The sequence below is a fragment of the Ananas comosus genome, linkage group 19 (genome assembly GCF_001540865.1).
Source record: "Ananas comosus cultivar F153 linkage group 19, ASM154086v1, whole genome shotgun sequence".
Lineage (NCBI taxonomy): Eukaryota > Viridiplantae > Streptophyta > Magnoliopsida > Poales > Bromeliaceae > Ananas > Ananas comosus.
The window spans coordinates 5,752,417-5,764,827 of record NC_033639.1 but is presented as its reverse complement, the minus strand read 5'-3'; the positions used below and the strand labels follow the sequence as shown (position 1 = coordinate 5,764,827).

At 42.9% G+C, this 12,411-nt stretch overlaps 1 long non-coding RNA gene across 1 annotated transcript; it reads right to left on the bottom strand.

Moving 5' to 3' along the window:
• On the bottom strand, positions 564–2,430 carry LOC109724654. Its single transcript, XR_002220015.1, has 3 exons — positions 1,998–2,430; positions 1,621–1,779; positions 564–713 (listed from the first exon to the last, which is right to left on the bottom strand). It is a non-coding gene; the product is annotated as an uncharacterized LOC109724654 (long non-coding RNA).

Here is a 12,411-nt window from a genome sequence, read left to right as displayed (position 1 = left end):
ACTAACATTAGTTAGTAACACCAACGGGACAACCCAATTAGGCGAAAGTTAGGCAAGGGTGCTCATTCTCTTCTCTCGGCATCATGTTGTCGGCCGCCAACATGACCTCCTCAAGTTAAGGATAAATCACACCCTGAATCCGTCTCTAAGATCCATTAGAGACATACATCACTACTTGACCCAATCACTACACTTCCGCCACTAACAAAGAGTCATCGTCACTCACGTCCCTATGTCCCTAAGGCCATAAGTCCTAAGGTTTCCTAGGTCCTCCTAGACCGTTCTCCGCTCTGATACCACCTCAATCTGTCACGACCCGACACCGCCAATTTGGACAGTTCGGGCCCAAAACAGACCCGCCGAACGGACAGAGTTTCCCCTGCCCGCCCGAAGCGTAACAAAGTCTATGCATACATATCCAACAAGAGATATTAGCATTCAACATTGAGAGAGGCAATCACAGATACAAGAGAATTTAAACTATCTATTACATCACTTGTTCACACACATGAACCATCACATATTTCACTTTACTTCTCATACATACAACCAAAATACCATCTCTCAAATACATTACATTTCTTCACAAAAGGGTTTTACATATCATTCTTTTCTTTTTATACTCGAGGGTAGTGAGCTAACGCCGGTGGTCCACTCTATCTACTGCGCGACGCCCTTGCCGCGATCCTCGACACACGCGCTCGAACTAGGCTCTGCAAAACAGGGTGTGAGAACTATTATCCATAGTTCCCAGTGGGTTCGGCCGCCGACCCCGCCGATTTTCCCACTAGGTCCAAGAAAGGCATAGAAACAATAGAATGATAGTATGTCAAGGAGATAATAGATAAACAATAAGCCTAACCTGCTCATATACATCTATATCATGCTTCAAATGTGTAGCTATGCCTTTACCAATCATGTCAACAAGTACATGTTTAAGTTCTGTCATGTATGCAAACTATATACGAAATGCCATGATCATGCCTGTGTCAAATCCAAACGATTCGCCCGAAGGTCGAATCACTCGCCACACATACTGTCACGCGACCGTGACCGTCTGCCGAGGGCGCACCGTAGTGACTCTCTCCCCCGTTCCAATCTCAATGTGATTCAACTCCGGAGCTCACTGCTTGGGAGGAGCGACCATCCACAAGCTATAACAGACAATGCGAGTATGATCAAGTCCTCTCATTCGAGGGCCACGGGAGTACCATATCCCTATCCTCACAAGGCATGCTTTGCTCAGGTCGGCCACATATGCATTAGTTTCCAATTCTCACAATGTCATTGGTTTACATACTAGTTCCTCATGAATCTAGTCTATTCTTACATCATATTCACATGCATATGTCCACTAGCAATTCATACAACATGTACAATATTTATATTGGCATCATATAAAAGTTCTCATGCAACATACATGTCCACATCTATCTCAACATCATGCAAATAGATATTCCTACAAGTATCATGCAATCATGGATCATTATCCCTCACACTAAGCATGAAATTACCACAACTCATAGGATTCTCACTATTCTATGCATGATGATATATGATCAATAAAAGTAGAACTTAGACATAGAATGAAACTCGGCTATTTCGGATAGCACCCCCCACCTCGTGATGTCGACACGAAGCGAGTAGCCTAGCAGCGCGATTTATGGCCGTTGTTTTCTTCCAACTGCGACAAATGAAGCAAAAATAGAATTTTCTTCACTTTGACCACCACCGGCTCAACGGAATCTCAATCCGAATGATCCTCCGCGTCGGTTTTACCTTCAATTGCGGAAACATATGATCAATTGAGATTAAAACCTCTCATGATCAAGAGCTCTCTTTCAAAATCCTAGAGGTCACTATTGCAATAATACACTATATAAATTCATGATTCAAGCAAATAGCAACCTAACATCAACTAGGATTTCCATCTAGCTAGATTCTAAGGGATTTAAACCCATCTCTAGCTATATGCCATTAGAGCCCATGAAGCTTACCTTAAACAAGCTTTCTTCTCTAATCCAAGTGATGAAGAAGATGAAGAAAGTAGCTCAATTCCAAGCCTTCTTCTCCACCAAGCTTGCTTCACCACCAAGCAAATTCCAATTTTTCTTTCTTCTCTAATCCTCTCTTTGGTAAAGAGAACCAAAGAGAAAGAGAGGTCATAAAGTCAAAGAGAAAAAGAGAGAAAACCCACCATCTCTCTCTCCTACGGTTTGGAGTAAAAGGTCAAGGATTCACTCAATTACATAGGAAACTTGCCCAACAAGTTAACTCAATTACATAGGTACATAGGAAACTTGCCCAACAAGTAAACTCAATTACTTGCACCATTACACCTTAGCCCCTCTCATTTGCACAATTACACCTTAGCCCATCTCATAACACTATTTTTATTTACACTAATTTCTATATTAAAAATTCGGTACACTACATTAACTCATCCTCTTAGTGAGCCAAAAGCCCAAGAGTCACCCTATTAGCTCTTGGTAGTTCATAACCCTTGAGCTTCCATCATTGATGGGAGAGATTACAAAACCCTTCGTCTCCCCACAGCGGGTTGGATTCGGGTCTCTTTAACGACCCGCTCCGCTAGCGAAGTTGGGCCACTGTCAAAGAGAAGTCAGCGGAAAACATTTGTCCGTGACACGTGGCTCTCTTAAAGAGCATTTCCATGATGTGATGGAAGTGTCAAATAGTATATAATATATAATCTAGATATGATAATTGTTTATTGGCTGATGTGCTGTGGGGCGACGTGACTCTCTTATAGAGCATTTCCATGATGTGATGGAAGTGTCAAATAGTATATAAAATAAAAAATACATCTTTAAACAAACCAATGAGTAGCTTTAAAGCAAAATACAAATCTGAAATGAGCGGCGCATAGTTTTGGAAAGGACAACACAAAAGTAATGTGCGTATCAGTTACAAAATGAGCAATAGCAAGGCACAGCACTTTCCTTCGAACCTTCGATAATTAACCCAAGGGAGTCGATGTGCCATCGGATGGATCAGTTTCTGTATCAAGTGAAATAGGAACCAGACAGTTAATCACGGCATGGCACTCTTCAATGGCACGACATGCATTCTAGACCGGTCACGAACTCATTTATCTGTGCAAGAGTAGCGACGTAACAATACTTCACAAAGTTATACTCATGACCCAAGTTCATGTACTGTGCGAACAGCACAGCATACTCTGTTGCTAGATGATTATATAAACTTTTATAAGAGATACTATTATCAAAATTTACATCTTTTGCTTGCAAATCTAATTCTTCCACCAGCCTCTTAATAGCAACGCGAGCAGCAACATGCTTAGCCTCAGCAAATGTGGAGGATTGCAAACCCCAACATCATACAATTTCAATTATAGATTCATTCCGTAGAATCGAAAAATCTATATATGCGAGGTAAGTCCCCTCTACAGCGGGAGCGACAACACACTGTGGTGTTTCCATACACAGCTTCTTACATATCTCACGCAACAATTGAATGTAAGAAAGTTGAACTGTCGACATAGCAAAAGCTGCAAAAAAAGAAAGCTGAGGAAAAAAGATGGGGAAGGGGAGGTAGAGGAAAAGTTAGTTGTAAAAAATACTAAGTCTTAAAAAATAGGGTAAGACAGTTGTTAAAGCTAAAACGCAACAGCAATTGCAAAAGTAAATAGTAAAGAATTAGCAGAGCAAGAATAGTTGCAAGGAAGACAAAATAATAGAGAGCTTAAAAAGTAATAAAGTAAAAAGGAAAAAGGATTCAGCTTAGTTAAAGAAGAATTAAAACAAAAAAGTTAAACTGAAAAGAAAATGGGTAATAAAAGGAGCGAAAAAATATTGAGAAAGTATTGCTGAAAAATGCTATGTAAAGAAACCAAAGGACTACGGCAATATATTTCTTAAAGCAACGTCACCACGGAGTAATCAGCTAGGCTCAGGTAATATAGGCAAGTAATTATGCAATGAAAGAAAGCATACAACAGGATTGGTCCATTAGTGAAAGAAGCACCCCCCAAGCCAATCGATCTAAAAACAGTAAGTGGTTGCCTATGATAAAACCGTCCAAACTTCTATTCAATATTTTACATCCTTTCTTTCATCCTGACTGCATATCATGTGTTATGTAGAAAAGGGGCAAGAGATGCAAATGGCAAGTAGTTGCCTATAATTAGGTCGTCCAAACTTCCATTTAATATTTTACATTCTTTATGCTTGCCTATCACCATTGCCTAGCAGAAGGGCACGAAACAAAACGGCAATAGGAAGTAAACAATAACAAAACGAACGTAGAAAGCGAAAAATCAAAAATAGAAAGTCAGTGCAAATTTGAAAAGGCAATAAAGCGAAAGTCATGGTAAGGAATATAGGAACAAAGTACGAAAAGCACATTCGGGAGAAAAAAATTACAATCAGCAGAGCTTCACAAAAAATCAAACACTATGAACCAACAAAAGTCAGCAAAGATAGCTAGTAAAGTGAAGTCCATGTTAGCGTAGAATGAGTAAACCACGCTGCCCTATAATGGAAGCTTACATGCACATAAGAATTAGTGGCAAGACTTTAGTACTTTATATACTCTAGTACTCTAGTACTTTCTTTCTGTGAAAATATATCCAATCTTTGTGAGTAGGCAGTAAAGTGTAAGCTAATGTACGGACCTACAAAACAGTACAACTATTAGTAGGATGAAGAGATAGTAATTGCAGCTGCAATATTACTAATTACTAATGCTAGAAAAGTGTGCAACTCAAGAATATACCCTTTTTTGGTTTGAGTAGAAGACTGTAGCATGCAGCAAGTAATAAAGGGAGCTATTTATAATATCTGACCCAAACTTTTCACTCTCACAGAAGTCAAGAGTGAAGGCAATTGTGCAAAGAGTAGGGAAATTGTGGGGAAGATCCTGTCTTGTCTTGTCTTGGAGCCATAAAGTTTATTGACAATTTCAAAAGATTTATTTGGAGCCACAAAGTTTTAAACCAAAATAAAAATATGAAATGAGGTGTCATAGTTTTAAACCAAGAATTCAAATATCTAAAAGAAAACAACAGTTGCAGTAGTCGTCACTTTCCTTTGAACATCCAACAGTAATTGAAATGAAAGTAAGTGTTGATGTCAAAATTAAAATTAGGCGGGAACAGTTGAGAAGTGGGGTGTAACTTCCACAATCATGGCTAAACCACTCCTCCACTATTAAAAACTGACCAATAATGTGGGCTGAGAAAACATCTCCATAAATAGTAATTTCGAAGCCTGCAATAGAGTCTTTCTCTCCCCTGAACGAGAAGACAGCCACTCCCTCGTCGAATCTTGTGCATAACTCAATTTGATCATCTTATCTTAATTTCGTGATTATGGGATCTTCTATTCCTCTATTTAGCAATTATGAAGACAATACGAGACGATTAATTTTTAGATCTTGATTGATGTGTGGATTTTAGCATTATACCCATTTAGAATTTAATTCGTCTATTTGTTCAACGAATCTTGACACTTTGAATATTTTTGAAATTGACTTTGTTTACCATATTTATAAAATTTATATTCGTTCATTGGATTTTTTTTTTTTTTTTTTGTACGGGGACCGGTCCCCTGTCTTGAAGGACCGGTCCCTCGCCCGACCCCATATACGAATGTTGGTCCGGTCTCTTCCTACTTTACCTTTTTGTTTCTAAACTCCTCTCTCGACCGTCTAGGGTTCCAGAGGTGTTTTGCTCTGTTCTTCCCGTTTTTTCCTTGCTTTGATTGTACGTTTTCTTTTTAGTTTTTATTTTTGCATATTTGTTCCGAGAATGTGTTTTGGTGGGATTTGATCTGTGATTTTGTTAAGTTCCTTGTTTCTACACACTGATCTTTGCTATATCCTCATATCTTGATCTATTCATGCATTACTTCACTCTCTTGATGCATTATTTTTTTTTGGCCCTAGGTTTCATCAGTGTTTCTGTTTTTTTTTTTAAAAGGAAAATGAATGATATCTGTGTTTTATTTTTAACTTGTTGACACAGAGATCTCTTTCAGAAAACAACAATGTATTCTTTTTTGCTTGTGGCTTGTGTTCCTTATGGCTGGTGGTGGTCATGGTGGAAAGCGACAGCGTACTTCGACTCACAAACTGTTGACCACCAGTTGAGGATGTCGGCAGTGAATATGCTCCTGATGAAGAATCGAAAAAGAGTCGACGGATTGGGAAGCACTCTCTCCAGAAGTGTTGTCGACGAAAGAAAAAAGGGAAGGAAAAGGTAGTTACAGAAAAGGAGAAAGGACAGAGCAAAGCCAAAGAGAAAGAACGAAAAAATTGGCATACTCTCGTAGTAAGAAAAGACTGGAGTATTGAAATTCGTGAACCTTACAACTGATTTACCTCGCCCGCAGTACTCAGGGAGGCAACGTTGATCGAAGAGACGTTCAATGTACTCTTCGAAGAATTGTATTGGTGAGCGGCACGTTGAGTTCAGAACTTAATTGAAGAGTTCCTGGTCTTCAAGCCTTGTTTGAGAACGGAGGTCTCTATGAAATTAGCGATTTCTCCGAACAAACTGGATTGTTTGGAATTAATTGGGTTCTATATAAGAGCGGGATATCTGGGAGGATTCGATGTGTGGACCGTTCATTTTTAAGACCTCTGTGCGTGGCATCGAATTGACAATTACGCTTGAAACTATTGCTTCTGCTTCGTTATGCAGGCTCGGACTGATGGAATTGAATATTTGCATGCTGGTTTTGATGCGGTTCGCAGATTGGCGTCTGGTTATAGAATGTGTATGTTTTGCCCAACGTTGAACCAAATGGCATTTGTGTGATGTCGAAGGAATTAAAGATAGAGTATGTTTCTTGAATTTTGTGGTCTGTTACAATATAATGCCGTTGGCTAACACGAAGGTGGTGCGTTGGGATCGCATGCTTTATATGTATTTGGTGGGTCAGCCGAATGTGGTTCGTGATAGGAAGATCAATCTTAATGTTCCATTTTTGGTTTGGCGCCGTATGGCTAAAGACATCAAGACTTCTAGTCAGTCAGAGAGGTTGCCTTATCCATTAATCATTATGCGGATTCTGAGGGTGTTTGATGTGGACACGAGATGTTCGTCATATGAACATAGTCTGGGCGTGATTAGTGAGACTATGTTCATTAAATCTTCGGTGCAGCTTCAGTCGCAGCGCTCTCCTCCACGACGTTCGTCTCACTAGCGTTCCACTCCACCTCCTGATCATTCGCGTCCTTCTGCAGAGGTGTCTGAGGAGGAAATGTCCGTCTCTTCTGTTTATCGGGAACAACAAAGGTTATCTCTAGAGCAAGAACGGATTTCGGGCGAACTTCGACGGATTTCTGAGGATCAGGCTCGCATAGTTGCAGAACAGGAACGCCTCACTCGGCAAGTGAGCAAGCTTTGTCGCCTGATGAGAGCTATCTTTGACAAACTAGGGTGTTGTAGCGCGGATCTTCCTGCGCCTGGTGCTGATTCCGACTGAGCTCGTTTTGGCATTCCCTCCTTTTGGTCGTTTTGGCGTTTTCTTGACAAAAAGGGGGAGAATATGATGATGATGATGCCTGAACTTTGCTATGCTTGATGTGTTTTACTTATTTTTCTTTGCAGTTCGTTTGGACTATGCTTGAACTTTGCTTGTCTGATGAAGTTGTTTAGGATGTGATGATCTATGCCTGAACTCTTGACTTATAACTGAATTCATTGCAAATTTTTGATAAAGCGTGTGGAGATTGTTTTGCAGGGTATTTCAAGACTTCGAGACTCTATGTCGTGTCCTAAGTCATAGAGTTTGTATTAGGATGTGAAAATGTAATTTTGTTTTTATTGGATTGATCATGCAGAAGGTTGTTGTTTGGTGATTGCAATAACCTTCTTCTTTTTATTTTTGGATAAGCATTGTAAATTTTTTTTGTATTTTGTCACGAAATCGCCAAAGGGGGAGATTGTTAAGGATTTTATAAGTTGGCGAATTTCGTGAAGTATTGAACGGAGTCTCGAAGAATTAGAAGATGAAGATTGAAGAAAGAGTTGAGGTTTCGTGATCAAAGACCCTTGGGATCTCAGGTATATTTATAAATAATTTGTGGTGAAGTTTTTATTGTTAAAAGATGTTTTGAAGACTTGGTTTATATTTGAGTTGACTAAACTTAAGTTTTCTAAAAAACTCAGGGGTCGGGGACCGGTCCTTGATCAGAAGGACCGGACTCATCAAGCTTCTCTGCGTAGAAGGTTTGGGAGACCGGTCTCTGATCTTGAGGACCGGTCCCCGTACGTGGTTTTCCTTGTTGCGCAGGGAAGGACCGGTCTCTGAATTGAGGACCGGTCCCCGTACGCATATTTTTACATCTACGCAGCGAAAGACCGGACCTCACCTTGGAGGACCGGTCTCCCAAGGATCGGTCTCCTCGGGAGGACCGGACCCTCAGTCCGTCGTCAGTTTTTAAAATTGAGTTTTTGGAATCCTAATCTATCTAGAAGTCTTATAAACCTATAAATATGATATGAGGATCTCTATTTGAGAGGAGTTGAGCGAGATAACTTTTTAGAAACCCTAACGGCTTGATTCGGAGTTTTGTTCTATGTTTTTAAACATCAAGCGTTAGATCGCCAATTTGATTCTTTGATTTTGATTCAAATTTTCGTTAAGGATCAAATTGGTGATGTTTTAATTTGGGTTTCTCCTCATATTATATGTGCTTTCAAAGATCTTAAATCACCACAAATTGTTGAATTTCTACGAGCTTCGGATGGAGCGTTAGCGCGTGGATCTCGCGTGGAGACCGTGGATTCGGTGGGCGTTTCGTGGAATCGAGGCGTGTGCGGCTGCAAGGACTTGCAGTGCGATCGGTTGGAGGATTCCAAGCGGTCGTGGACTGGCAAAGATAATCTACAACGAGAATTCGGTATTTTGAGTCTTGTATTTTTGCTAAATCACTTGTACTCATGTTTTCTTAGTGGATTTCTTTGTGTGATCGGTCCCGTGGGTTTTTCTCTCCGATTTGGAGTTTTCCCACGTTATTTCTCGGTGTGCTGATTTTATTTTCTGCATTTACTTTATATTCGCATCGAGTTTATTTTTTTTTACCGTTTACACCTATTCACCCCCCTCTAGGTGTTTTTCACCTTTTAGATCTTCGGGATCCATATCTCACATCACGCCTCCTGTTTTGTGGTTTTCTTTTAGAGCCTTCAGCACCGGCGGAGGCACGGGATCGCGGCAAAGGAGTCGCATAGCTAGTTAGCGCGGAGCTTGCTTTTGCTCCTAGGTGGTCTACTCTCTTTTTGTGTTTTTGGTGAGAGAGAATTTTGTTACCATGTATAGAGACCACCATTGTATTATTCTTAGCTCTTGTACTGGGATTTCTGATGTACCACTTTATGGTTTTATTTTGTAGATTTTAGTCCTATGTTCTTTCCATTATTGTAGAACCTAGTTGTACTTTGCTCTGATACTCCTAGATCTTCTTCTTTTACTGCTTTATTTAACGTTTTGTTGTAGACGCCTTATATGTTTTAGACATATGGCGGATCTGGGCACGCGCTGGGCTGGCTTCCGCTGGGCCCCGGGGCTTGACAGATTATTTTAGTATCAGAGCCTAGGGTTTAGTCTTAGTGGACTTAGCAAACCTTAGGCCGGTTGGACTATAGAAAATAGGCTCGTGAGAGACCAGATCTATTTGATTTGTAAGCGAAAGTATCATGATTGGGTATCTTTGATAACTCTAGAAAGTGGAGTTAAATCGAGGTGTATAGCTTTTAACTTCGCGGACAACGTAACATTGGGAGTTAGTAGTGTAGAACACTTCCTTACTTTCGCATGATTTGGGTATTATCTATTTGAGCGGGGATTCGATAGCGTGGATTTTATTAACTTGCACTTTTATGATATTGTAGTGAGATGTCGATCACTCGCTCTCAATCTGCTGGAGCGGATAACGCGGCACACTTGGAGGAGGCCGAGACCTCCGCCACCTTCGGATCCGGCGAGGTCCGTGAGTTGAGGGGCCAACTTGCGGCCCTCACTGACATGGTGACACAGCAGACGGAGGCAGCGCGTCGACATAAGGCGCGGATGAAACGCCTGGAGGACCTCCTACTGCAGCAAGCAGAGGCTCGGGAGGCTCAGGTTCCTACACCACCCGCGCCGGTGGAGGTGGTTGCACCCCGATGGTGGACCCCTGTTCTCGACACATCTCGGACGACACCTGCGGTACTGCCACGGGAGAAGGTGATTGCGGCACCACAAGCTCAGGTGCCTCTGGCGGGCGCGGCTTTCCCCGTGACAGCTGTTAGAGAGGAGCGGGACCGACTGATGGAGCGCCTCAACGAGTTCAGGAGGTGCAGTCCCCGGATCTTCGATGGAGAGAAGGTTGACCACTGGATCGTAGAAAAGTGGTTGATGCATATGGAGAAGCTCTTCCGCGACACTTTCGTGGAGGAGAGGGACTGAGTTTGGCTCGCTACACACCACTTGGACGGCGAAGCCTATCGCTGGTGGTTGGATATTCAGGAGAACCCCAGCACAGATTTGGCGGCTATTACTTGGAAGAAGTTCAAGGAACTTCTGCTGGCGCATTACTTCCCTGACAGAGTCAAGAGGAAAATGGAGCAGGATTTGGACAACTTGCGCCAGGGAGACCGGACAGTAGCCGAGTTCGAGAGGGAGTTTTCTCGGCTTCTACATTGCGTGCCTTTCGTCGTGCGGGACGACGAGGACAAGGCCCGCATCATCGAGCGAGGATTGCGACCGTTTATATTCTGGTTTGTGCAATCTTCTAACCTCCAAACCTACTGGGAGGTGGTGAATCGCGCGCTCATCGTGGAGAGCGGCGTGGCGGATGTGTAGGAGCGGAGAGAAGGCATGGACAAGGGTAAGGGCAAAAAGCCCGCGGCTGAGGGTGCGAGTTAGACGCACTTTAGGAGGCCGCCGAAGCACCCTAGGAGCCAGCAGCGTGGGCGCAGCTCGGCAGCTCAGTGAGGAGGATCTGATCGACACCGACCTCCCCAGTGTGTGATCTACGGTAGTCCTCATATTCCACCGCAGTGTACGCAGCAGGGAGGGAGGTGTTTTCTGTGCGGCCAGGACGGCCACTTCCGGACCGAGTGCCCAAGGGGTTCGTCACCGGCACCGTCGACCGCATCGGCACCGGCTCTACCAGCCGCCAGCAAGGGGGCTCTATCGGCACAGTACCAGCTTGGGCAGTCATCCTTCCAGCATCAGAGCAAGGGATCTCGACAGGCCCCAAGTGGGTGCATGTACGCCGCTTAGACCGAGAAGGCGGCAGCAGTCGAGGATGTGGTTGTAGGTATCGTTTTACTTGATGGTATTAGAGTTCGTGCATTGTTTGATACCGGTGCATCACATTCATTCATAGATCGGCTGTTTACCGAGTTGCACGGCATCCCATTGGTTTTTTTACTGCATCCGCGACATGTTGTAGTACCCGACCATATTTTGGATATTAGAGATTATTGCCCCAGTTGCCCTGTTTGGGTAGGAGACTGGATTATGCCTGTGGACTTGCTAGCTTTGCGCAAGTTGGGGGTGTTCGATTTAGTCTTGGGTATGGACTGGTTGACCAAGTATTATGACACGATTGATTGTAAGAATCGCATGGTTATTTTTAGAGAACCGGGGCAGACTGGAGTGATATTTAGAGGATGCTAGAGTTCGCTATTTGCGATGATGATCAGCTCGTCTCGAGCTAGGCAGCTGATCAGAAGAGGTTGCATAGCCTATTTGGATAGTGTTGTTGTGAGGGGCGATGATGACACCCCTAGGATTGAGGATATTTCGGTGGTGTGGGAGTTTCAGGACGTGTTTCCGGCTGAGCTACTGGGTATGCTACCTGATAGGGAGATTGAGTTTGTGGTAGATCTCGTTCCTGGGACTACCCTAATCTCAAAGGCACCCTATAGGATGGCACCGGCGGAGCTGAAAGAGCTAAGGGCACAACTGCAGGATCTTCTGGACAAGGGCTTCATTCGACCGAGCGTCTCGCCTAGAGGAGCGTCAGTTTTGTTTGTCAATAAGAAGGACGGATTACTTCGCCTATGTGTGGATTATCATAAACTTAATAAAGTCAAGATCAAGAATAAGTATCCGTTGCTGAGGATTGACGACTTATTTGATCAGCTTCAAGGATCGAGTATGTATTTTAAGATCGACTTGCAGTCGGGATACCACCAGTTAAAGATCAAATCCGAGGATGTATCGAAGACGGCTTTATAACACGGTATGGACATTATGAGTTCACTGTTATGCCGCTCGGGCTTACTGATGCCCCAGCAGCTTTTATGGATCTAATGAACCGTGTTTTTAAGCCTTATCTAGACAGGTTCGTCGTGGTGTTCATCGACGACATCTTGGTTTATTCCCGAAGTGATGCAGATCACTAGGAACATTTGAGGCTTGTACTTCA